Raw genomic sequence first — 24,681 nt, 5'->3', positions numbered from 1 at the left:
CAGATCACACCATGACAGCATGATTAGGCAGGCCTTGGGTCTGTGTCTGAAGCAAAGAAACAACCACCTTTCTCTCAGCCACTGGCCTCCAAGGATGGGAAGAAACCCAACATGTGAAAGGAGAGCATTCCAAGTAGGAAGCAAGGCGGCAGGGGCCTGGAGGTAGAAAAGCATTGGGTTCAATTTGCCAGGAGTCGGGGAGACTAGTGGGCTACAAACAAGGTTGGAAAAAGGGTTGGGCTCCGATGTGTCTGCTCCTCCGACCTGTGGGACTCGAGTAAGGAGATGCATTTGAAGAATTCTGAGGCAAGTTTTAATTACAGGTCTAACTCAAGAGGCTACTTATCTAGTCTGTGCCAAACACTGTTCTGAATATTTTATAAATACGTGAACTTGGGGACTTCCCTGGTGGTCCAGTGGTTAAGATTCCAGCATCTGCGACGTTCCACAGCCCGGCAGGGTGCCAATTTTCCAGCTCCTCAAGGCCGGACGAGAACTGAGGACGCCATCTTGGGCACGCCCTCCGAAAGCCGTTGTGCGCCCAGGAGGATGCCTGCGCCCCGCTGTGGATCGCAGGGGGCGTGGCGAAGAGGATGGGGGTGTGGCCTCAGTGGAAGGCGTGAGGCAGTGATGCAATGCGCCTCTAGTGGCGGCTGGGTTCGTGCTCCTGCTCTGCCTCCGTTGGATTCCGTTTCCACGGTTACGGCGGCCTTGCGAGACAGTGTCCCAGGTAAGATCTAGGTAGAACTGAAACATGAAACCTGAGAGACTGAAGTCTTCAGGGCTCCGAGGAATGGGAAAGCAGTGCCTCACCCTGGGTCTCAGGAGGCCTGGCTTGCCCGGCACATGCCCCTTCTGTGGCTCTCTAGGATGCTATCTGGTCCACAAACACCCATAAGAGCCACGAACTGTCCTGGATTCCCATACTCCTTCCCCTACCTTGCCCAGGTCCTGACTTCACTATTCTCTATCCTCCAGTCGCCAAGATGCAGCTGTTTGTCTGTGGCCGGGAGCTGCACACTCTTGAAGTGACCGGCCTGGAGACCGTTGTCCAGATCTAGACAAAGATAACAGAGTATCACCGAGCCATCCGCCCTTTGCCAATCCTGTGGCTCCCTAAGAGAATACTCTTGGCTCTCCCTTTCCTTCCTCGTCCCATGTAGCCTCCCTGGAGGGGCTCACTCCTGAGGCTAAGGGTGTGCTTCCGGCAGATTTCCCCTCAGAATGAAGCCCCCCTGGGCCAGTGTGGGTAGAAGCCCTGACTACCCTGGAAGTGGTGGGCCGCATGCTAGGAGGTGAGTGGAGCTACAGAGGCCCCAGACTGGTGCCCAGAGGGTGTTTTTGACCCTTAGGTTTATTTTGTTTGCCCTGCACAGCGTCTAACATTTTTTGTTTTAATTTACAATATCTTAATGAGCCAGCTCATTTTGTGATCAAATGCAGTGCTGCTGCTGCTAAGTCGCTTCAGTCATGTCTGACCCTGTGCGACCCCATAGACAGCAGCCCACCAGGCTCCCCCGTCCCCAGGATTCTCAAGGCAAGAACACTGGAGTGGGTTGCCATTTCCTCCTCCAATGCATGAAAGTGGAAAGTGAAAGTGAAGTCGCTCAGTCGTGTCCGGCTCTTAGCGACCCCATGGACTGCAGCCTACCAGGCTCCTCCGTCCATGGGATTTTCTAGGCAAAAGTACTGGAGTGGGGTGCCATTGCCTTCTCTGGATAAAATGCAATATCTGGCTTCAAAAATTGGGAAGATCTAGTGACAATAACCTGTGTTATCAAATACCAAGAGTCTGCCCTACCTGACTAAGGGCTGCTCCCCTTGGAAGGCTCTCCAGTTTGCTACAGTCCCTCCTCCTCCCTGTTACTCCTCAAAACGGTGTCAGTTACCATTTTTCAGCAGGTTTGTGCTGCTGCTTCTCTCAGAGAAAAGAAAAATGAGCTCTCTTTTTGTATCTCTATCAAAAGTGGGACAATGAAAGATGGATCCAGGGCATTGCATGTTTCAAGAAAAGCGGGAAGGAGCCTATTTTTTTTTTTTGGAAGTAAAGAATAGCCCCGTGTGTTTAATATGCAACCAAACCTTGTGTCAAAAGAATCCAACTTAAGACACCATCATGAAACAAACCATAGTAAGAATTTTGACTGGTACACAGAAAAGATACATGATGAAAACCTTCATGAGCTCAAAAAAAAGACTAAACTTTCTACAGCATTTATCATCAAATACAAATAAAACAAGTGATGCTGCTATGAAGTGCAGTTACATAAGCGAAAAAATTGCCCAGGCATCAAAACCTTTCACAGATGGTGAGTTTATAAAAGCTTGTCTATCCAGTGCAGCTGAAATCATGTGACCTGAACAGAAGCATTTGCAAACGTAAGTTCTACATGGAAACACTGTTGCTCAGCAAGTAAAAGATATGGCTGAGAACTTACAGGATAAGTTGTGAGAAAAAGTTAAATAAATCATTTGTGACATTTTCTATTGCAGTTGATGACAGCACATACATAAATAATATGAGCCAGTTAATTATATTTATCTGCAGCGTTGAGAATTTTGACATCACTGAAGAACTTTTGGACATGGTACTTTATGACTTACTCAGCATCTGAAGATGACTTATTTTTGCATGTTTAGAAAAGTCTCAAAAAGTTTGATGTTGACTAGTCAAAATTAGTAAGTGTGATCACAATGGTCCCCGTGTGATGGTCTGTAATAACATCGGGCTTGCTGTAAAACTTTAATGCAAGTCAAAATGTTTTTGCAAGGATGCAGAACTTAAATCCATTCACTGCATTATTCCCCAGGAATTGTTTTATACTAAGAAGTTAAAACTAGAACATGTCATGGATGTAGTCATTAACACAGTGAACTGGATACACTCTCATGGCTCCAGTCATAGATAATTCAGTGTTTTGCTTGAGGAATTGAATATACAATATGATAATCTCCTTTACTATACAAAGGTAAGGTGGCTTAGTCTGTCATGGTATTGAAGAGATTTTTTGAATTGATAAAGGAGATAGATTTGTTCATGTCATCCAAGGGCAAATCCCTTCCCCAGCTCACCAGTGAAGATTGGATCAGAGGTCTGGCCTTTTTGGGTGACATTACAAACCATCTAAGCATTTTGAATACTTTTCTGCAAAGACGTTCACCAAATAGTTACACAAATGTATGATAGTTTGCTCTTTCCTAGTAAAACTGAAACCTTGGGCTACTCATTTGGAGTAAACAATCTGGCTCACATTGAGATTAGTTTACAGAAATGAAAGTTATGGTTTAATCTACATCTCCAAAATTGTAGAGTTGAGCATTGCATCCCAAAAAAGATTCTTTTGATTTCAAACATTATGAAAATCAGCTCACATTGTTTAGCTCACCTTTCTTAACTAACGTTGATAGCTTTAACGAAGAATTACAAATGGAAGTTATTGAACTGCGGTGTGATACAGTACTGAAGACTAAATATGATGGCATTGGGGTACCAGAATTCTACAGATACTTGAGCAAGAGTTCCCCTAGATATAGAAACCATTGTGCAAAGATTCTGTCCATGTTTGGAAGCACCTATGTCTGTGAACAGCTATTTTCTGTCATGAAATTGAGTATAACTAAATTTTGCTCCCAGTTAAAGGATATAAGATTGAATTCAGTCCTACACACCGAACTTCAAAATATGAGACCAGACCTTGATATCTTGGTGCAGAAAAAAAAGGTGTCAGGTTTCTGGTTCCAAGTCAAAGGAATAACAGATAATGAAAGAAATGTTTAATAATTATAAGATCTCTATTTTTAAATGTGTATTTCTAAATTTTATCTTTGAAATATCTAGTATTATAAATTTTGTATGTTATGTGCTTATACTGTGTTTAATAAAAAAATTAAGTTACCACACTTATTTTTTGTGTTTTTCTACTGGTCTCACACCTTGAGCAAAATGTACCTGAGTTGTAGAATTTCTGTGGCTGTTTGAATGAAATTGTGGCTGTTATTAATTTTTGCCTCTTAGCCCCAGATTTATCCTTCATTGTCTGCTCTCCAAAAACAGATCTGGGCCTTTAAATATCTTTCCTTTGACACCTGGCATGATGTTAAGCTTTGTCGGTAGAGGGCACTGGACACGTATTGCCAAAGAAAGGAGTTTTCCTTTCTGGTCTGCTCACTTGGCAGGTTCCTGCAGTATGGGTGACGGATGGCAGGTACCAGGCTCCTGCAGTGCCCAGCAGTCAGCAGCCCCCAGGAACCAGCGGCCTCCCCTGCTTCCAGCAGTTACATAATTGAATCCTTCTGCTGAGACATTTCCCCATGAACAGCTTTCCCTAGTACCCTAGAGGGCAGATTTCCAGCAAATTCTTTCACTGTGACATAGAAGCTATTTCTCTGTTATTCCATAAGCCTGAACCATACCCTATCCAACCAGGTGTGAATTTTAGCCCTGCAGTGGGAAACTTCTTCCTTGGGCACCTATTTCAGCCCCGGGGGTAGTGGCTGCTTCTTGGACCTGCTCTTTCTTTAGAGTTTTCCTTATGCCCATTGTAGTTAATTCTTTATATTAAATTGTCCCTGTTCAAGTTACTGTGTGTTTTCTTTCTCCTGATTGCACCCTGACAGACTCAGACCCTATTTTTTCTTATCTGTCTTGGGATTCCCCCCAAATAAGACTGGGTTCTGGGCAACAAAGAGGCCTTTGCCTTTGTCTTTGCCTTTACTTGAGTCAGCAAGTCACCTAACAAAAAGCAGATGTCCCTGGGACCTGTAACACTTAATTAGGCAGACTCTTAATTATGTTTATAATAGTTGGTTTTATCTGATAACTATTGTACCTCAACTTTAAGCTGATTTTTTTTTGGGGGGGGGCGCTATGCCACATATCTTTCAGGATTCTAGTTCTCTAATTAGGGAATGAACCCAAGCCATGCCAGTGAAAGCATGAAGTCCTAACCATTGGGCTGCCGGGGAATTCCCTAAACTAATTTGATAACAAGAAAAAAAAAATGATTGAGCCAATTCAACAAATATTTGTTGGCAATATACTATATGCAAGGCCCTACTCTGAGTGCAAGTCAGTTCTGTCTTTTGTTCATTCCTTGACCTTGATCTGGTTACCTTGTCCCTTTGAGCTTTACCTTTATTCATAAAATGAGGCTATTACTGCACATATTAGTTTTCTGTTACTGCATTCAAGTTATATCAGTGTGAAATGGCTTAAAACAACAAATATTATCATACTGGTATTTCTAGGTCAGGAATCTGGGAGTGGCTTAGCAGGGTGGTTTCAGCAAGGGTCTCTTAAGAGTTTGCAATCAAATTGTCAGCTGGGCCTGCAGTTCTCTGAAGGCTTCAGCAGGATGAGAGGATCTGCATCCAAGATGGCACACACATGGCTGTTGGCAAGAGGCCTCAGTCCTTGGCCACCTGGGCCTATCTGTAGGGCTGCTCACAGCATGGTGGCTGACTTTCCTGAAGCAAATGGTGTGAAAGAGAAAGACACAGTATCTTTATAACCTGATCTTGAAAGCGACACACCATCGCTTCTGTCTTATTCTGTTAGTCACTGTATTTATCATGTATTTTATTTTCTGTGTTCTGATGCTCTAACATCTGGGGCCGTGCTGACCCTAAGATTAGCCAATCCCAAGGGATATAAACTAACCAATCAGAGCTTATACCCACAACCACCTCCTTTGTCAGGCTCTAACACTCTAGGCCACTGTCCGTATATCCTAATCACTTCAAGGCCAGGCATCAGACAGTCCCTGTGACTCAGAGCCTGATGAAATTATTCAGAGTTACCAATACTAAACCCAGCCGTTCTGCCTTGCCCATTCCTTCCTGCAGAAAATACAGTGAAGGCTCTCCCTGTGGTTGCAGTCAGCTATCAGCTGGGGCTGCAGTCAGTCTGAAGGCTTAGCTGGGCTGGATGTTCATGATGGCAAACCAGCTGTGGTCCTGGTTTAAGCTGGGAGCTCCAGTTGGCTATACATGAGCTCTCCAGCATGGCAGTCTTGGGGGGGTTAATAACGGAATCTGACACAGTTGATGTCTCCCTCCTCCAAAAACATATCCAAGTTGCTTCCCTTTCACCACACTGGCAACTGTTTCTCAGCCTCCTTTCTGATTCTTTGTCACTTCCCAAATTCTAAATGTTATAGCTCCTCAGGCTCTGTTGTTTTTCATTTACACTCCCTCCCCTGACGCACATTCCTCTTGTTCTCCTGGTTTTAAATGGGTGTTAATGTGCTCCTAACTCCCAAAGTTGTACCTCCTCCTAGACCTCTCTTTCCTAACTCCAAAACAGAGCTGCTGATTTTTCTCTTCAAAATCTCCTGCTGTGGTTGATGGCGGTTCTGGTATTCCTACTGCTCAGACTGAAGACCCTGGCCTTCTCCTTTGTTCCCTTCTTCTCCATAGCCCACAGCCATTGAAACTTGTTCCCTGGGTTTAGAGACTAGAATCCCTAGTGACCTTGGAGAGAGCCCTTTGGTGGTGTTATTAGGGGCAACATCAAAGCTGACACTTTCTCAGAACTTTTAGACTATTTATTCAGTAGGCATTGACTGGTCCACTGCTGTTGTAAGATTGTGCTTGGATCAGGCAGGCGGGCAGGGTACTACATACCCAGTAGGGGGCTTCCTGCATCCCAAAAGGGAGTCTTGAAGGCCGCTGAGCAGTTAAAATTAATAGGGAATTCCCTGGTGGTCCAGAAGTTAGCATATTAAAAAGCAGACATGACTTTGCTGACAAAGGTCTATATAGTCAAAGTTATGGTTTTTCCAGTAGTCACGTAAGGATATGAGAGTTGGACCATAAAGAAGGCTGAGCGTCAAAGAATTGATGCTTTCGAATTATAGTGCTGGAGAAGACTCCTGAGAGTCCCTTGGAGAGCAAGGAGGTCAAACCAGTCGATCCTAAAGGAAATCAACCCTGAATATTCATTGGAAGGACTGATGCTGACGCTGAAACTCCAATCCTTTGGCCACCTGATGCGAAGAGCCCACTTATTGGAAAAGACCCTGATGCTGGGAAAGATTGAGGGCAGGAGGAGAAGAGGATGACAAGGATGAGATGGTTGGATGGCATTACCGACTCAATGGACATGAGTTTGAGCAAACTCCAGCAGATGCTGAAGGACAGGGAAGCCTGGCGTGCTGCGGTCCATAGGGTCACAAAGAATTGGATATGACTGAGTGACTAAGCGATAACAAAAACCAGAAGTTAGGACTCACTGCTTTCACTGCTGTAGCCTGGGTTCAGCCTCTGGTCGGGAACTAAGATCCTGCAAGCTGCATGGTATGGCCAAATAAAGTAAAAATAAAATAAGCAAGAACATAGCTCTTGGAATCCCCACCTCACAGCTTCCTGATTTCTATTTTACGTATATTTGTATCATGTGGGGTCTGATTTCCTCCAAAGCCAGTGCGTGTGTGTGTGTGTGTGCATGCGCTTAGTCACTCAGTCGTGTCTGACTCTTTGCAACCCCATGGACTGTAGCCTGCCAGGTACCTCTGTCCATAGGGATTCTCCAGGCAGGAATACTGGAGTGGCTTGCCATGCTTTCTCCAGGGGTTCTTCTGAACCCAGGAATCAAACCAGGGTCTCCTGCATTTTGCAGGCAGATTCTTTACCAGCAGAGCTACCAAGGAAGCCTGCCAGAGCCACTAAGAAACAACAAATTACCATGAGTAGCAGGATTGCTGCAGGTGGGCAACAGGCTGCCAGACTCAAAACAGGGAGAAATTAAAAAGAAGAATTCCAAAGGTCCAACTGCAGAGGCCGCTTAGTGAAGGACAAGCAGCCTGGCACACGTCACCAGGGGCTGATGAGGTCAAGACTGGGGAATCCACAGACCACCACCGGAGGGCCTGGCCTGTCTACTGTCACAGTCTCGCTGTGTGACCTTCAGTGAGTCACTGAACTTGTCCTCAGTCTTGTAGTTTTTGATTAGAAATATTAACCTTTGTCCTGCCTTTTAATTAGAAAAAAATTCACTGTATATATACAGTTAAAATGCAGCATAAATACAGGGGTTATTATAAGACACTGGACAAGGTACATGAGAAAACAGAAAGAGTCTAATGTTTATTGACCACCTACTTTGTGCCAAGTACTGATGCTTTGCTTCTGTGCTTTCACTCACCCCCAAAAAATACCCCTTAGTGTAGCTATTATTGGTATTGTTGTTGTTCAGTTACTAAGTCGTGTCTGACTCTTTGCAAACCTATGAACTGCAGCACACCAGGCTTCCCTGTCCTTCACTATCTCCCAGAGGTTGCTCATCCATTGAGTCGATGATGCCATCCAACCATCTCATCCTCTGTCATCCCCTTCTCCTCCTGCCTGCAATCTTTGCAGCACTGGGGTCTTTTCCAGTGAGTCGGCTCTTGAGAGTCCTCTGGACAGCAAGGAGATCAAACCAGTCAACCCTAAAGGAAATCAACCCTGAATATTCACTAGAAGGACTGATGCTGGAGCTGAAGCTCCAATACTTTGGCCACCTGATGCAAAGAGCCATCTCATTTTTGGTATAGTTTTATTTATTAAAGAAAAAAAGAATACAGAGGAAATAACTAGCTTTTTAAAAGTACACTGCCAGAAAAGGGCAGCAACTAGGCCTTCATAAAAGACGAAAGGCAACCTCCATCTTCAGGTTCAGCTGGATCTAGCAACAAATGACAGAATCAGTAGGTCAGGAGTTCCTTGGTGGCCTAGTGGTTAAGCTTCCTGCTTTTACTACCTTGGCCCAGGTAGAATCCCTGATGGGGAAATGAGATCCCACAAGCTGCATTTTGCAGCCAAAAAAAAAATAAATTGGAACGATACCAAGCACAGGCAAACATGTGAAGCCACAAAAATTCTCATGCTCTGCTGGTGAGACTGTAAAATAACACAATGGAGAATGATTTTGCCATTTCTTATAGTTAAACATATAATTACCATATGACTTAGCAATGAAAACATATATCCTCACAAAGAGTTTTACACACAAAGAATGTTCAGAGTGGTCTTATTCATAAAAACCCCCAAATGGACATCCTAAATATCCATCACAGATGAATACATAAACAAATTTCCGTATGTCCATACAATGGAATATTACTCGGCAACAAAAAGGAGAGAACTACTGACACATGTAACAACATGGCTGAATCTCAAAAATATTGAAAACAAGCCAGACACAAAAGACTTGCCTACTTTTTATGATCTTATTTATAGAAATTCTAGAAAGCCGCAGCTAAAGTAACAGAAAGCAGACCTGTGGTTGCCTGGCTGGGTGGTAGTGGGTAGACTGACAGCAAAGGGACACAGGGAACCTCAGGGTACAACAGAAATTTCTCTTTTTAAAATGTTTATTTAAAAAAAATAAAAAAAATAAAAAATAAATAAATAATAAAATGTTTATTTTATTTATTTATTTGGCTGTACCAGCTCTTAGTTTTGTCCCTTGGGATCTTTGATCTTCATCTTTTTGTTGTGGCATGGGAACTCTTAATTGCCGCATGGGAGATCTAGTTCCCTGACCAGGCATCACATCCAGGCCCCTTGCATTGGGAGCACAGAGTGTCAGCCCCTGGGCCACCAGGGAACTCCCTACATTTATATTTCAGCAGGGCTCAGCAGGAAAATGAACACGCTAGAACCAGGCACACTATACAAACACGAGGCAAATGAACAGAGCCAGCTGCAGAAAAGCCCCCTGCTACCCACACACTGGGTCTGTGTGCTGCCAGCCCTCCTGTTACAGAGCTTGGAAAACAAGTCAAGGTCACTCTGTCCCCATTTCTAGCGACGGCTGAAGGCTGGGCTGGGCCGAGCGCCTGCTTGCTGTTTCCTCCCACTCCAGCCTTCATCTCCTAAACTCACACTGAACTTCAACACCCAGATTCCTGGGGCCTCTCTCCTTGTCCTCTGATCCCCCTCTGCATTTCTTCTGGCCTGGTCTGACTCTGTTTTGCTTTGACCCTGACACCAGCTTTTCATGTATTGATTTATTGACTGCTCTGGATCTCTGCTGCTCCTCGCGGGCTTTCTCTAGCTGTGGTGAGCAGAGGCTACTCTCTAGTCACACTGTGAGAGCTTCTCATTGTGGTTTCTCTTGCTGCCAAGCACGCGCGCTCTGAGCTCAGGCTCAGTAGTGCTGCACGGCCTTAGTTGCCCCGAAGCATGGGGAATCTTCCTGGACCAGGGATTAAACTCGTGTTCTCTGCATTGGCAGGCAGATTCTTAACCCCTCAACCACCAAAGAAGTCCGACATCAGCTTCTCCCTTTCACTGTCCTGGGGTCTGATGAATCCAGTACTTGGAGAGCTTTAAAATACCTCCTTTAGCGTCCTTCCAGGTATAGTATTCCACAGCAGGAGGAAATCACAGTGAACATCCTTGTTCAGCCAGTTTAACAAGCATTTTCTGTTCCTTCTGTACAATACAAACCACTGCTAAGTGACGTGAGAAGGCTGGTCTGAGAAGGAAGTCTCCTAGAGGACAGCAGAGCCTCACAGTGGGGAGCCTTGGAGAGCCCTGGGGCCAGCTCTGCCCCAGGCGGAGACCACCTGTGCATTTTTCAATAACCTAATACAATAAATACCCTTTTTTGCTTAGCGCCTCTTAAGCTGGTGTGGAAGTTTCAGGTGAAACTCAAGGAGGTCTGGGAGACCTTGACGTGGGCCCAGTGCGCTAGTGCTGACATGCCTCAGGTATGCGATGTCAGGCAAGTAATAACGGGATGAGGGCATGTCTCTTGAGGGGAGAAAAAAGACCAGTCCTAGACCTGACCTCAGAGAAGGCAATGGCACCCCACTCCAGTACTCTTGCCTGGAAAATCCCATGGACGGAGGAGTCTGGTAGGCTGCAGTCCATGGGGTCGTGAAGAGTTGGATACGACTGAGCGACTTCACTTTCACTTTTCACTTTCATGCATTGGAGAAGGAAATGGCAACCCACTCCAGTGTTCTTGCCTGGAGAATCCCAGGGACGGGGGAGCCTGGTGGGCTGCCATCTATGGGGTCGCACAGAGTTGGACCCGACTGAAGCGACTTAGCAGCAGCAGCAGCAGCAGACCTGACCTGCTGTGGGGCAGGAAATGTGAACTCTAGACTGGCTTCTACTTCCTCACTGAGCTGTCTCTGGGCCTGTGTTTCCCAAGGCTGTGGAGAGGCTGAGGGAGTGAAGGCTCGGCCTCCATGTCCCCTGCCCAGGCTGCCAGCTGCACCACAGCCACCCGCTCCTCAGAGGGCAGTGTGCACTCCCCCAGGGGACTCTTGGGGTCAGAACTCGGACTCGTGACTCAGAACAGATACATCCACTGCCAACTGACGCGATGGGAGAGGCAGGGGAGGCCAGGCTGCCTTGCCTGCTAGCTCCCACTCATCTCTGTGACTGCCTGTTCCCAGCGCCAGCACACTGGGAAGCCCCTTCAGGGTTCAGACTTTTCCTCTGGGCAGCAAAGAGGGGCTCCTCCGTGGCCCCCGCTCTGAGGAGCACAGGAGATTCACAAACTGGACCTTGCTGGTTCCTTGGGGCTAGAACTTGAGCCACAGTCTGGTGGTTCTGACCATGGCTCCCCGCACCCCCACCCCCCACTCCCCCCAGCCTCCGTGGGCCTCAGTTCTGCTATTTAGACATTATTTTCCCACCTGCAAACCAAGTTCCCTGCCTGCAGTGTCCTGCCCAACTTATCCACCAGCTCATCCTTCCTGGCCTAATTAAAGCACCACCCACTCTCGGAAGCCTCTTCCAAACTCGTGACCATGACTATCTCCCTGACGCAGGTTCCCAATGCGCTGGGTGCCTCAGTTACAGCGTTGGCAGGCCCACGCGCATCACAACTATTTATAGATGTCTTCAACTCCCTGGAAGGAAAGCGACTCAACCCCCAAAAGCAAGTTCTAGAAATATGCTTAGGAAGGTAAAGAAACCTGGGAAAAAACAACGTTGTGGCCTTCGGTAGGGGGTGTGTGTGTACTTTTACTTCTTGCTTCATACATTTCATCGTTTATAAAATTATCAATATTACAAGGCTGTAAATATTACAACCCTTGAATTTGTTAGAAAACAACATCTTTAATAACATTCTACATGAAATGTCACATACTTCTTACATGTATTCCTAGGTATTTTATGGTTTGTGTTGCCATGTTAGCACTTAAAAAGAATAAGGTAGGTCTTATGTGCCAAAAGAGATTTTCAATTCTAGTTTTGAGAAAAAGCAGGCTGCAAAATAATTTCTTCAGAATAATACCTTTTATAGAAGAAAATCTCCAGCCATTAAAATGATATTACATTTGTATATATGTATATGTGATATACACATGTATCAATTAGGGTGTAAACATATTTGTATAGCTATATATACATATATGTGTGTGTGTATATATATACACACAGTACATTAATATATGTATGTCTGTATATATACCCAAACAAGAGTGTATATATATTCTTCACACTGATATATTTGTGTTATATATATGATATCTATGTATCATATATATAAACAGTTGTCAACTTTAGGACAGGTTGAGGGGGACACAATGGTTCAAGGGGTTTTGACAGCACTATTTAAATTTTGTAACAATAAAGTGGTGGATATTTCTAAATAAACAATAATATAAATACATCACAGGATGCAATCAGGAAGCCTGAGGTGGGAGAGGCGTCATTTCAGCTAAGCCCATGAGACACTTCAACAAAGTTTAATTGGCCCTGGCAGCTGAGTCCGGTTGGACATCTTGGTTAGACAGTTTCTGGAAGAGTCACAGTATATAATTTTCAAAGTTAAAAGCATGACTCTTAATATAGGGTATGTGTCAAAGATTACTTAACGCCTTAAGGAAGGTACCCGTATGGGGGAAGAGCTAGTTCAAAGAGAACTGGCGAGACGGAAGTATCGAGAGGCACCAAAAGCGAAAGTGCTGGAGTAAGGCTCTGGGTTACACACAGACTGGCTGATGACCTACAGGGGTCACTGTTACCTTGGGGGTCATCTTCTCTACCTGCCAGAGTTATTCACAGCTTCGCAGTCTGCTTAACACCGAGTTGGAGCTGACAGTCATCCTTTTGCCTTTTCAAATTCTGACTTTTTTTCTTAACTGCAGTGTTGCTGCGAACCTCTGTGGATCGCAAGTTTTCTCAGAGCGACTGGTCTGTGCTGGGTGGAGAGTGAAGTGGCCACACTCGGTGGCAGCACTCTAGGCTACTCTAGGTCTGGGCCACTGGAGCTCCTGTCTTGAGAGAGCAGGAACCAGGCAGCCCTCTGCCTAAGGTCAGGGAGCCCTGCAGCAGGACTCTCACACTCATGTCTTCAAGGAGGCTGCAGGGCTGAGCTGAGACTCAAGGACAAACTAGAATTCACCAGGACTGGGGCAGGGGACAACTGGGTGAGCCAGGAACACAAGGAGAATAAACCGAGAGAAGCCAGGGTTTACTCAGGAAGGCTGGGGTGGGACAGGACCAAAGACTGGTTCATCAAGTTTCCTGAAGGCAGATGACCTGGGGCTCTGGGGAGGAGGTATGCGGCACAAGGGAGAGGCCCTGGCCTGGGGAGGAGGCCGCTTGTGGGTGCGGGGAAGGGGACTGTGGAGGAGGCCGACTCAGCAGGTGAGGCTCAAGTGAGGAAGCAGGGGACCTCAGGCTGACAGAGGGCAGCCCTGCCTCACCCTGGGGCCTTCCTGTACCGCCCAGAAAGAGGCCCAGCTCTAGGGTCCTTCGAGAACCCTTTGGCCCCTGTGCTCCTGCCCCAATCACGTTACCGCGCCTTTGGATCAAGGACCACAGTACCTGCCCGACACTGTGCAGACACCAAGATGGGCCAAGCCGATAGGAAAAGCAGTTCTCAAAGGCCCAGGCCCACCGGGACCCAGGAGTTCCCGCCCCATAAGCCCCTCCTTCCCAGCCAACTCAGACACTGGCCAGGCTTCAGACATGGGGCCACCAGCAAGTGGCAGACCAGGGAACAGAGGCGAGGGGACCATGCAGTTCAGAGGGGGCCCGCCCCGCTGGTGCCTGTCTCAGCCCCAGCTTGCACGGAGGCAGGTTAGACACGACAATAGATTTTCCGGAGGCTCAGAGGTAAAGAATCCGCCTGCAATGCAGGAGATGTGGGTCTGTGGGTTCCATCCCTGGGAAAGATCTCTTGGAGAAGATCCCCTGGCAACCCACTCCAATATTCTTGCCTGGGAAATCCCAGGGACAGGAGCCTGGAAGGCTACAGTCCAAAGGGTCGCAAAGAGTCAGACACGACTTAGCGACTAAACCACCACCACCACCACCACCACCACCACCAGGGACTCCTAGAAGCCGTCCGGTGGATATTTACTGGGACAGTCAAGGGAGGAGCCACTCTGACTGAACCACCGGAGGATCTGGTGGGGTAGGGGCCTGGCTAATCTGCGGACATTGTGTCTCTCCCCGCCCAGAGATCCCCAGGCTGGGTGGGTGAGAGGAGCCCAGGCCCCTTCTCTGCCCAGGGTCTCTGCCTGGGCCTTACCGATTGGGAAACCTGGTGCCTTTGCACGTGCACTGCCCTCCCCCAAACCCCTCTTCTCGCCTTGGTGAACGCTGGAGCCAGCGCTACACCCAGCTACAAAGCAGCACACCCTCTGGAATGCCTTCTCTGCGAGCCTCTACCACCAGCTCCACTCTCAGCCTCACTTTCAGACCTCCCTCAGACGGGGGACCCAAGCGCGTGCTCGGGGCCTGTCACTTGTGCGAAAAGGCTTTGGGGCTGGGGAACCGCACAGGGCTCCGGGTGAATGGGCGGGTCACTCGGCCTCTGGAAATCGGGTGTCAAGGGCCTCTGGGCAGCGTGGAGGGGGGACAGTGATGGAAGGAAGGAGGGGTGTGGTGCTCTGGGGCTCTGCCCGCCCCAGGTTGGGGTGGGGGGGGGTGGTGGTATGCAGAACTGCAAACCAGGCTGGTGCCTGCGCTCCCTCTTCCCCTCCCCTCCTCCTCCCCCTCCTCTTTCCCCCTTCTCTCCCCTCCTCCTCTCCCCTCCTCCCCTCTCCGGTCCTCCTTCCCCTCCTCTTCCCCCCTTCTCTCCTCTCTCCCCTCCTCCTCTCTCCGGTCTTCCTCCCCCTCCTCTTCCCCCCTTCTCCCCTCCTCCCCTCTCCTCTCCTCCTCCCCTCCTCCCCCTCCACCCTTTCTCCCCTCGGGGCTCGGGTGGCAGCCGTGGGCTGAGCTCACTCGGCTGCAGTGACGCGCGTGCTCCAACTGTGGCCCCCGCGGCCCCGCCTCGGAACCGAGCGGGCGAGGGCGCCCGCAGCTGCGTCAGCTCCGCCGCCCTGCAGACGCGGGTCTTCAGCCTGAGCTCCGCGCCGGGGAGGCGCAGGGGTGGGCGCTTCTCAAGTCTGGGGGCCTGGGAGGCATGACTGCGTGAACGACTCTGGCGGCTGCGGGGACGCAGAGGGGTCTAGGGGACTGAGCCAGCAGTCTCCGTGTGTATTGCTTTGCTGGACTTGACTTCCCACCCCAGGTTATTCAAAGTTAACCTCACACCGCCCTGGGATAGAAGGCTCTCCTAGGTCCTCACCAGTCCCCAAGGTGGGACCCCAGACCAGTGGCCATCCAACAGGGCCAGCAGGTTCCTCCCAGTAATAAGGAGCTCACTAACTATTACTGCTAAGAAAGATCTTAACAACCCCTGCCCATTCATTCACGCCACAGATATTTACCAAGCACCTACTGTGTGGCAGAGGCTGGGCACTGGTTTAGATAATGAGGATTAATTTAGCGCTGATAAAATAGAGCCTTGTGGTTGATGTTCCAGGATTCTTCTGTGTGGATTGCTTCCCCCTGGAAGCCCTCCTAGCTCTGCCCTCTGAGTTAAGCCCCTCTTCTTTGCTCTAGTAGCCCCCAGCCTCCCCCTTCATCAGCACCCACCATACCTCCACCTCATTAATCCGGAGAAGGCAGAGCCTCTTCTGGTTTGGACTTGACCAAGGTGTTTAGTGATGACTGATGCACCAACGCCTGGTGAGAGCTGAATCCTGAGCTTTGAGAAATCCCCACAGCTTCCAGCTTTGTGCTCTGGAGTAGGCTGTCCAGGGGAAACCGGGTCTTGCCTTGAAGCACAGACCCTAGAGCAGGTATCCTGACAAACGTGTGGTACAGGAAGCCAGGATTGCAGGGGTTGCCTGTCTGAGGTGAAGCCCACAGGTCAAAAAGCCTGGGGCCCCTACCCACAAACAAGGAGGTAAGCATGTGTTTTCACACAGGTGGTGGTTGGAATCTAGGAGCAGGGAGGGTGGCTGCATATTTCACATTCATTGGCCAAGGGCAGATAGCTATGTCGTTGTTCAGTCGCTCAGCCATGTCTGACTCTTTGTGACCCCGTGGACCGCAGTATGCCAGGCTTCCCTGTCCTTCACCATCTCCTGCAGTTTGCTCAAATTCATATGCATTGAGTCCGTGGAATCATTCAACCATCTCATCCTCTCTCATCCCCTTCTCTTCCTGCCTTCAATCTTTCCCAGCATCAGGGTCAGGGTCTTGTCCAATGAGTCTGCTGTTGGCATCAGGTGGCCAAAGTACTGGAGCTTCAGATGGCCATGCTGGGAGACTTCCCCAGGGGTGAGGGGAAGGAACCCCCTCTCCCCATTGCGGAACAGCCCATCTCCCAGAGCTACATCTCTGTGAGCCTGACTTCCTCTGTCCACCCTTGTTCTTCCTTATGGCTGAAATTCCTCTCTCTCTCCTCAAGGCTAGTTCATTCTCATCCTTTGACTTGCTGCTCAGATGTCACCTTCCTGGTCTACCCTATCTAAAATTGGTTCCCTCCTCTGGTTCCCTTTATCCCATCACTTTACCTTTTTCAGAACACTTACACTGCTGCTACTTACTGGGATTGTTGCCTCACTCCTCCGCTAGAAAATAAGCTCCCTAAAGGTAGAAACCTTGCCTTTCATCTGCCTTATTCCCATTAGATGTGCCTTGCATAGAGGGTATTTGTTGAACGAATGAAGTTCTGTTCTAGAATCATAAAAAGAATGAAGCTAGAAGTAGGGAAAACCAAATCCTGTTCTGATACTAATTTTTAAATTTATCTTGGGGACTTCCCTGGTGATCCAGTGGCTAAGATTCTGCACTCCCATTCCGCATACTGCACAATGCAGGAGGCCTGGGTTCGATCCCTGGTCAGGGAACCAGATCCCACATGCCGCAACTAAGAGCGCAGATGCCACAGCTAAAGACCCCTCAGACCACAATAAGGACCGTAGATCCTGAGTGTCACAACTGAGACCCAGCACAGCCAAACAAGGAAATATTTAAAATTTTCTCTTTATACCTACTTTTTACACAAAGGACTGGAGTCAGCTTTTAAATATACAGTGAGCCTGAGATAGGTAGGTAGCTAGATTGAAAAGTCAGGCAGAGAAAGTTCAGGCAGGTTTAAAAGACCAGGGTAAAGGCCTTAGAGTCCTTTATCATTGCCAACTTTGTGCCTCACTTATAGCTTTGAGCTTCCTGAGAGCTAAAGGAAAAGGGAACAGTATTTATTACATGATTTATCTTGTCTATTAAGAGTTTCCCAGTTCCTCAGGGAAAGCAAACTTTTTGTGGGTAGTTAATATCTAAGAAGTTTCTCACATAGGCCTTCAGATGGGGATGCTCTCGACAGCAGCGTTTCGAGCTGAAGGCCTTGTTCGCAGAGCATTGCAGCATCAGCAGTGAGCTGGGTGCCAAGAACGACTCAGCACATGCAGTGCTGCAGTGTGGACAAAGGGGTTTTCTGGGGCTCTGGCTAGACCCGGGCGTTGGGTGGGGGGAGGGGTGTGAGGCCTCGCATCAAAGAGGGATGGAGGGACACAATTCCTTTCTAAACAGTGTGGCTCTCATTTTTGGGCTTACACGGTCAATAATTTTATTTTCAAATTGGATGTTTTCAACACCAATATTGCTACTGATATCAATAAAATATTCCTGTTTAAAAAAAAAGAACCCAAATCGGATCAAGATCTAATCCCCTCTTTACAAAAACTGCAGAAGAGACAGAAGAATATGTCTCACCATACCACAGGGGTATAATCAGCAAAATCTACAACGTGGAAAATTCCAAGGGCCAACAACCTAGATTCCTCACCAAATAAACTACAAGGGGGAAAAAAAAAAGTGGGGAAGGGAAACCTATAGAATATAAAGAGAATCTTAAGAGACATAATCAAAGGAAATGTTTGGACTCTGTTAAGATCTTAATTGAACTCAGTTCAATTCAGTTCAGTCACTCACTCAGTCATGTCTGACTCTTTGTGAACCCATGGACCGCAGCACACCAGGCCTCCCTGTCCATCACCAACTCCCAGAGCCTACTCAAACTCATGTCCATTGAGTTGGTGATGCCATCCAACCGGCTCATCCTCTGTTGTCCCCTTCTCCTCCCGCCTTCAATCCTTCCCAGTATCAGGGTCTTTTCCAATGAGTCAGTTCTTTGCATCAGGTGGCCAAAGTATTGGAGTTTCAGCTTTAGCATCAGTCCTTCCAATGAATATTCAGGACTGAGTCCCTTTAGGATGAACTGGTTGGATCTCCTTGCAGTCCAAGGGACTCTCAAGAGTCTTGAATACCATAGTTCAAAAGCATCAATTCTTTGGTGCTCAGCTTTCTTTATAGTCCAACTCTCACATCCATACATGACCACTGGAAAAGCCATAGCTTTGACTAGACGGACCTTTGTTGGTAAAGTAATGTCTCTGCTTTTTAATATGCTGTCTAGGTTGGTCATAACTTTTCTTCCAAGGAGCAAGTGTCTCTTAATTTCATGGCTGCAGTCACAATTTGCAGTGATTTTGGAGCCCCCCAAAATAAAGTCTGTCACTGTTTCCATTGTTTCCCCATCTATTCGCCATGAAGTAATGGGACCAGATGCCATGATCTTAGTTTTCTGAATGTTGAGCTTTAAGCCAACTTTTTCACTTTCCTCAAGAGGCTCTTTAGTTCTTCGCTTTCTGCCATAAGTGTGGTGTCATCTGCATATCTGAGGTTATTGATATTTCTCCCAGCAATCTTGATTCCAGCTTGTGCTTCTTCCAGCCCAGTGTTTCTCATGATGTACTCTGCATATAAGTTAAATAAGCAGGGTGACAATACACAGCCTCGACGTACTCCTTTCCCAATTTGGAACCAGTCTGTTGTTCCATGTCCGGTTCTAACCTGCTTCTTGACCTGCATACAGATTTCTCAGGGGGCAGGTAAGGTGGTCTGGTATTTCCATCTCTTTAAGAATTTCCCACAGTTTCTGTGTGTGATCCACACAGTCAAAGGCTTTGGCATAGTCAATAAAGAAGAAATAGATGTTTTTCTGGAACTCTCTTACTTTTTCAATGATCCAACAGATGTTGGCAATTTGATCTCTGGTTCCTCTGCCTTTTCTAAATCCAGCTTGAACATCTGGAAATTCACAGTTCACATACTGTTGAAGCCTGGCTTGGAGAATTTTGAGCATTACTTTGCTAGTATGTGAGATGAGTGCAATTATGTGGTAGCTTGAACATTCCTTGGCATTGTCTTTCTTAGGGATTGGAATGAAAACTGACCTTTTCCAGACCTGTGGCCACTGCTGAGTTTTCCAAATTTGCTGCCATATTGAGTATAGCACTTTCAGAGCATCATCTTTCAGGATTTGGAATAGGTCAACTGGAATTCCATCACCTCCACTAGCTTTGTTTGTAGTGATGCTTCCTAAGGCCCACTTGACTTCTCATTCCAGGATGTCTGGCTCTAGGTTGGTGATCACACCATCGTGATTATCTGGTGATGATAATCATCAGATAATCTTTTTTGTATAGTTCTTCTGTGTATTCTAATCATCTCTTCTTAATATCTTCTGCTTCTGTTAGGTCCATGCCATTTCTGTCCTTTATTGTGCCCATCTTTGCATGAAATTTCCCTTGGTATCTCTAATTTTCTTGAAGAGACCTCTAGTCTTTCCCACTCTATTGTTTTCCTCTATTTCTTTGCATTGATCACTGAGGAAGGCTTTCTTATCTCTCCTTGCTATTCTTTGGAACTCTTCATTCAGATGCTTATATCTTTCCTTTTCTCCTTTGCCTCTCGCTTCTCTTCTTTTCACAGCTATTTGTAAGGCCTCCTCAGACAACCATTTTGTCTTTTTGCATTTCTTTTTCTTGGGGATGGTCTTGAATCACTGCCTCCTGTACAATGTGTAACTGAACTAACAAACTGCAAAACAGAGAGAGAGAAATTATATATCTGAAGACTAATATTTAAAAAGCACATTATTTTTTAAAGTGTGGAAATGCTCATCTGGTTATATTAAAAGATCTTTTTTTATTTTTTACATATGAATTTATTTGATGTCTGTGATTTGTTCTAGAATAACCCAGGGTACATGTTTTTGGGAGACAAAAGTGGCAAGCAGTTAGTAATATTGAACCTGCCTAACCCAGGAATTCTTCAAACTATTCATATTAGTTTTTTGCATGTTTGAAATTTTCCATAATGAGACATGTTTAGGGAGTCCCCTGGTGGTCTAGTGGTTTAAATTCTGGGCTTTCACGGCCATGGCCCACCCAGGTTCGATCTCTGGTCAGGGAACTGAGCTCCTGCAAGCTGTGTGGGGCAGCAAAAAAACAAAAAGCTGAAAAACATTTTTAAAAATTGGATATGTTGGGCTTCCCTGGCGGTCCAGTGGTTAAGATTCTGCCTTGCATTGCAGGGGACACCAGTTCAATCCCTGGCCCAGGAAGACCCCACATGCTGTGGGGCAATTAATCTTGGGCGCCACAGCTACTGAGCCGCCTTGCTAACAACCGAAGCCCGAGAGCCCTAGAGCTTGTGCTCAGCAATAAGAGAAGCCCAAGCACTGCGACTAGAGAGTAGCCCCTGCTGCCACAGTTAGAGAAAGCCTGAGCACAGCAACAAAGACCAGAGGAGCCAAAAATTCGGATATGTTGACAAAAGGTTAGCCTTTTGTCAGTTAGCCAACTTTTACCAAATAAGAACATGACAAGGAAATAGCTCCCATCTGCTATCATCATCGTTTCATAAGAAGAAGGACTTTATCAAATCAAAGATGCAGGAAAGGCTGGATCTCTGATAAAGGCCAGTCAAGACGGAATGTATTTTGCTTTCTGCAAAAATCACAGCACACTACCATGGGCCAGTGCTGGGCAGTGGGCTCCAGCTCAACCATCCCTCCCAGACCTTGTGTTTTTCAAAAGTTGAGGTCTAAGCCAGTGGCCAGTCCATTGGCGCTGGACTTGTCTGCTCTGTGTCTTGGGAAGGCTGTCACCTGTCTCCTCTTGGTCAATTTCTCAAAGAATCTGTGTATTTAACCTAGAAAGGCCCTCAGAGATCTGGTTTAACCTCTTATTTTTACAGATGGGAAAACTGAGGCCAAGAGAGCAAAAGTGACTTGCTAGAGGTTACACAAGACAGAATGACCTAATAGCAGAGCCCACAGTTGAACCCAGGACTTTTGATTCCTGTGCCAGTGTCCCCTCCACCCACTGTTTTACCTTCTTTGATTGACTCACGTTGTCTTTGTCTTCATTGCAGCTGGTGCCTGGGAAGATAGCTACATGGACTTGCTACCAAACCACCAGGCTTTAAATCTTGCCACCTGCTACTGTGTGACCTTGGGTCTACCTGTCTTCTCAGGGCCTCAGTTTCTTCATCTGAAAATGAGTGGGAACTGTAATAATGATCCTCCCTTCTAAGGCTGCAGTGAGGATGGAACTGGGCATGAGCAGTGCCTGCCACAGAGAACAGTGCTCGGTGTACGGCAGTTGCCTATGTTTTTACTTCCTGCGGGGATGATGAGGTCCACAGATTTAGTGTGGAGAACATGTTGCTGGCCAAAATCTTGGCTTTCTCTACCCACTGAAGCCGAATAAAAAATAGAATTTGGAGGAAATAGAAGGTGGCTTTAATTCTCAGCTGCCAGAGAGAGGAACACAGAAGGGTTCATGCCTCAAGAACTGTGCCCCCCCCCCCCCATAAGGAGTCTGCTGCTGCTGCTGCTAAGTCGCTTCAGTCGTGTCCGACTCTGTGCGACCCCATAGATGGCTGCCCACCAGGCTCCCCCGTCCCTGGGATTCTCCAGGCAAGAACACTGGAGTGGGTTGCCATTTCCTTCTCCAGCGCATGAAAGTGAAAAGTGAAAGTGAAGTTGCTCAGTCGTGTCTGACTCTTAACGACCCCATGGACTGCAGCCCACCAGGCTCCTCCCATGGGATTTTTCCAGGCAAGAGTACTGGAGTGGGGTGCCATTGCCTTCTCCGTATAAGGAGTCTAGGGGCTTATATAAGGCAAGGGCTCGAAGTCAGGGTTCGGTGATGAGGAACAAAGGTGATAAGACCTTGATTTCTTCCCCTTGCATTCTTTCTAAGACAGTCATGGTTTGGCGTCAGTAACCTAGTGATTGAGTCTGGTAGTTCAGTGGCTCTACAGCCTCCTTTCTACAAGGGGAAAGCTGTTTTAAGGGTAAACACCAGATACAGGATGTATTTAGCATGGAGTCAAAGGAAAAACTGAATTATAGCTCCTGCAGAGTTAGGGAGCAGAAAAGCAAACTTAGTTATAGACATGTAGAGTTAGGAGCAGTTAAAGTTAAAAAAAAACAAACAAAAACAACTAGGAATGTTCAGGCCTGCTCACCCTTTTCTTTATCTATTTTGTTCTTGGGAAAGAGAAAGAGAAAAACCCATTCCTCTTTTTTCCTTTTCACTGCAACAAGCAGGCAGGCTTTTAACTTAGATTCGTAAGATGTCAGAGCTAGAATGGGCCTTCCAAGGTCCTCTACAGAATTCTTTTACAGAAAGAGAAAGGGAGTCCCTGGGAAGCTATGTGAACTGCTGATCGTCCCAGTGGCAGAACAGTAAGTGGACTTCCAAGGGGCCCCTGGGTCCAAAGCCCCTGGCCCAAGGCTCTGGGCTTTGCTAAACAAGTCAGTAGGGCCCCCAACTCCACTTCATAGGGTTGTTCCACCCTACACTAATGTCAACGCTCGTCAATTAAAGACACACGGTGAGTGCACAGAGCTTTACAGTTTACAGTGAGCATTTGCAAACTTAAAAAAAAAAGAATCACTAAGTTGTGTCTGACTCTTTGTGACCCCATGGACTGTAGCCTACCAGGCTCCTCTGACCATGGGATGTCCCAGGCAAGAACACAGGAGTGGGTTGCCATTTCAGTCTCCAAGGGATCTTCCTGGACCAAGAATCAAACCCGCATCTCCTGCATTAGCAGGTGGATTCTTTAGCACTGAGCTACCAGGGAAGCCCATTTGCAAACTTACTCCAGCCCTAGAAGATAGGGTGTCCTGAATGAATACTCCATTTCACAAAAAGAAAGCAGGGTGGACTGGTAACCAAAGCCATAAGTAGAGGCTCAGAAATTCCTTGACTACTGGGGATGATGAGAGTATTCCCCTTCAAAGAAGATGCGTAAGTCAGTGTAAAATGGCCGCCACTCCTTCTGCCTTTGGAAAAGTACTTCAACTACAAAGAAGTCAAGTGTCAACTCCTAAGAGAGCAGAAAGGAAAGCAGTTGCTATGGCAATATCTCTGGCAGCCTATTTTCCATCTTCCTCTGGTTCAAAACAACAGCTTCCAGCAGGTTCCAGCAGTGGCGTGGGGAAGGTCTAACTCCAGCCCAGTAACTGCACTTGGCCAATCTCCTGCTAGATTTTGGTGGCAAGAGAATGTGGCAGCCAATGAAAAGGCCTGGAGCTTGTGTCATAGGCCTTGAGCCAGGTTGGAATAATCAGAAAGCAGGCACACGTGACCGTTTCCATGGTGACCACAGTTAGCAACCCAGATGGCCCTGTTTGTGAACACTGGAAAATTCCACCCAGTCTCTGGCCTGATTTTGTTATTTTCTCTGCCTCCTTCCTCCTCCAAGGCAAGGATGAAGTCATTGCAGTGTTTAACCCCTTCCTGAGATGTGCCTGGCTCTAGTCAGACCTGGGAGTCTGGGAGGGGGCTACCTACTTAGTACAGGAGTGGGGGGAAGGAAGGTGGTGACGGCCACCATTTACAGGGTGGATCATTTGAGCCAGGCACTATACTAAGCTCTGGACATCCTCACAACTCTGAGAAGGGGGTACTACACAGATCACCCCTATTTCACTGAGGAATAAACTTGATTCAGAGAGGTTAACTTACTTGCCAAATAACAGGGCATAGCCAGCAATGGGGGAGCCAGGCTGAGACCAAGTGTGTGGGACTCTCAAGGCCACTCTCTCCATGACCCCTCTATAAAGGCCAACGAGTTTTAGAACCAGATGGGGTGCAGAGGGGGAGAGATTCATGATCTTCTAGGGGACTGAGGGAAGGTGACTTTCGACTGAATGGAAGAACAGGGAGGAGACACCTGCTTGGCTCCAGGACACCCATGTTGCTGGGTTGGGGCTGAGGGCTGGTGGGCATGGCTGCACAGGCCCCAGGGAAGGCTGTGGCCAGGACCCCGGGCTGAGTCCCCATCATTCATCCTCTCTGGGATTCAGATCGGGGTGGGGGTGGAGTGGGGAAAGAGGTCAAGTCTGTAAATATTCGTGCTGGACTCCTGCTGGGGAAGTGCAGGCTTGGGCTGGGGGTGGATCCTGGGGACCAGCAGTTGGAACCTGGGGTGAGCCTCTCAGAGTCTCACCAGCTGGAGGACACACAGGATGGTCTGTGTGGATGCTGTACAAGCTGTGTGCACCACTATTTTGAGCTGAGGCAG

The 24,681-nt window shown here is 47.3% G+C and overlaps 1 long non-coding RNA gene across 1 annotated transcript; it reads right to left on the bottom strand.

Moving 5' to 3' along the window:
- Positions 1 to 290: 290 nt before the first annotated feature.
- Positions 291 to 16,334, bottom strand: LOC113886309. Its single transcript, XR_003509409.1, has 2 exons — positions 15,885 to 16,334; positions 291 to 1,057 (listed from the first exon to the last, which is right to left on the bottom strand). It is a non-coding gene; the product is annotated as an uncharacterized LOC113886309 (long non-coding RNA).
- Positions 16,335 to 24,681: the final 8,347 nt, after the last annotated feature.

The sequence above is a fragment of the Bos indicus x Bos taurus genome, chromosome 29, assembly GCF_003369695.1.
Source record: "Bos indicus x Bos taurus breed Angus x Brahman F1 hybrid chromosome 29, Bos_hybrid_MaternalHap_v2.0, whole genome shotgun sequence".
In the NCBI taxonomy this organism is placed as follows: domain Eukaryota; kingdom Metazoa; phylum Chordata; class Mammalia; order Artiodactyla; family Bovidae; genus Bos; species Bos indicus x Bos taurus.
This window is presented reverse-complemented; position numbering and strand designations above follow the sequence as displayed.